Source organism: Egretta garzetta, unplaced genomic scaffold, assembly GCF_000687185.1.
Source record: "Egretta garzetta isolate BGI_Z169 unplaced genomic scaffold, ASM68718v1 scaffold787, whole genome shotgun sequence".
NCBI classification, from domain to species: domain Eukaryota; kingdom Metazoa; phylum Chordata; class Aves; order Pelecaniformes; family Ardeidae; genus Egretta; species Egretta garzetta.
Genome location: NW_009260266.1, coordinates 740,079 through 742,647, shown reverse-complemented (window position 1 = coordinate 742,647; position 2,569 = coordinate 740,079). Strand labels below are relative to the sequence as shown.

General features: G+C 43.9%; 1 protein-coding gene across 1 annotated transcript in view; it reads left to right on the top strand.

Annotated features, from left to right (window-relative positions):
* The first annotated feature begins 1,849 nt into the window (after positions 1 to 1,849).
* Positions 1,850 to 2,569, top strand: part of HELZ (helicase with zinc finger) — an 89,887-nt gene continuing 89,167 nt past the window's right edge. Inside the window, exon 1 of the mRNA XM_035897709.1 lies at positions 1,850 to 1,861. The gene's annotated coding sequence lies outside the window, so the exon portion shown is untranslated. The remainder of the gene's footprint in view (positions 1,862 to 2,569) is intronic.

Below are 2,569 nucleotides of genomic sequence, written 5' to 3'. Positions count from 1 at the left end.
CCATTAGTGAGCATAGCACGTGGGGATTCCAGGAACTTATAAAGTCTGGACAATTCTGAAAATTCAAGCCAGCAGTCAGCACGTAACACATCTGTTTCTGTGCCCAGCCCATGCTGAGTGAAGCCCTGGCTTGTCAACTCAGCCCGTTGAGTTAGGAATGATGTGTTTGATTGCAGAGGTTGGAAGCCAAAATTGCAGCTTCCACTGGGGTAATACACATCAAGGAGAGAGAAAGAGACCTCTCATAGAGTCCCTCCCACAATAGCAGCTAATATTATAAGCTTATATTTCCTTAAATTATCCTTTAATACTGTATTGAAACTTGTCAATAAAAGCCACAAGAAGTCTCTTTCTTCCCATGTAGTATATAAGCGGTTGCTAGTGGCATACTCTGCCTTCTTTGCTGTTACAATAGAAGTAGCTCTGAAACCAAAGTTTAGTTATATTTAGGCCCTTAGGATTTGGAATCTCATCCTGCGGGCCAGCTGCAGTACAATTTCCACTTTGAGCAGAATTTCTGAAGTTAATGAGTGCTTGGAGCCCAAATTTGTTTTGGACCAACAGTCCTCATCTTTCTATCTGGTAAAAAAGACTGTGAAAGAGCTTGGAGGGGGCACCACATGGAAATAATACAGTTATCCCAATCTTGCAGGCTCAGTGGCAGTACTTGAACAAAATGGGGCTTGGCAGCCAACCCCATCTCCGAGCTGCTAGCTCCCTCGGTAGCCTCTGGCATGTCCGCTTAGGGTTTATGCAATACAATTAACCGGTCTACAAAATAGAGTAAAACCTACTTCATACAGGGGCTAAGAGGTTTAATTTAAGTAAGAAGATCATAAAAAGCTGTGGGTGTAAGGGCATAGTCTTCCTATGGTGTTTTATACACAGCACTTTCTCTGAGATGAGGGGTTCCGCTGCTGCCGTAGTTTTCCCCAGCTCCTTTCTGGGCTGTTTCTACAGTGCTGAGCTGCCATCTTTTTACAGCAGTCTTTGCCTTTCAGTACTTTCAGTCAAGGAACTTTAAAACAACAGCGACAGATAGCAATAAAAATGGTGTCTGTCACTGAACAAATCCTTCCCCATATAACTCAATCAGGTTTTTTCCTAGCACAGTATAAAGAAATACCTTCGGAACAAATGGACTTGAAAGTTAATGACAACTTACATGAAAAATATACCCAGCAAACTTTGTCTCACCCCAAACTGAATTCCAGAAGATGCATGCATATGTTTAGATACATGCACACATACACAACTCTATTTTTCCACTGCTTTTTTTTTTTTTTTTTTAAATTATTTATTTTAAAGAAAACTTCCCTTGCATTTTGTAACAGAAAAATTTATCAGCAATGCAGAAGCTCACCAGGTACGCAAGCGCACCCTTTAGGCTCGCTGGGGATGGTGTCCGAGGCAGGCAGCTGAGGACCAGCAGAGGTGGCCTACGGCAGGCTCAGCAGCAGTGGTTTTGTCCTCCTGAAATGGCAACTCCTGGGTTGTGGCACTGGTAGGGCACTGGACCAGTCAACTATCCTCCCAACCCTATTTATAAAGTTGAATTAAAAAGTGGACTGATTTAAGTCTGAGGCTCCAAATGCAAAGGATTTCTTGAAATTTATTTCCTTCTGCATTTACATTTTTGCAAGGAGCTCTCTCTTTATAAATGCATTACTGATGAATATTGAAAATATTCTTGGGCACAAGTATCTTCTTGCAGTGGCAATGCATCAGAGGCTTGGCTGGTGGTTATTCTTCAAAGAGTTGGGAGGCGTTACATGTAAATTTAAATAGAAATGTATTTAGGAAAATCTAATACTAAAATGATCTGGATCTTGTAATTATTTTAATTAAAGTAGAAAGAAATGTTTTTAAAAAACACCGGAATCCTGGTTTGCTGATAAACTTCATTAAGATCCTGAAGTAAGCTGCTTTCCCCCAATTTCTTGTCTGCTTTGCCGTAAAGCACGATGGCCGATGCACTGCTGGGGCACCAATCCACGGTGGCTGAGCCAGGAACGCCTTGAAAAAGCCAGTTTGCAAAACAGCGTAGGTATTAAGAATTGATTGCCAAACATTTTGAAAACACAGCTAACAGGGAAGATTACTCCGTGAAAATAAAACTGTTATGCAAAGCAGTTTCTGGGATCCATGCGCAGTCAGAAACGTTCTACCAACCGTCCTTCAGCAAAAGCAGACGGCGTTTTTAAAACACGATGTACGACCTGAGCTGTTCGATCACCTGGACGCAGCCTTCGCACGCGGACCCAGGTTCCTCCGAGTTTCTTTAAGGGCAGTAACTTGTTTTATTTTTTAAAAAAAAAAAAAAAACCAACAAAAAAAACCCCAACAAAACCCAAACAGAAACCCAACAGTAGAATAACCGCGAGGAAAAACCCAGCGTTTCCAGCACGCGGGTGGGCTTCGTCTCGCAGCTCACCGGGCGGGACCGTCTCCCCGCGTGTGCGCGCCTCACGCCCCCCCGTTACGCGGCGGCTCCGCGGGCGCGCAGCGTTCCGGCAGGGCCCCTCGGGCTCGGTGCTTGCTGTGTGCGGGCAGAGGCACTGGCACGATT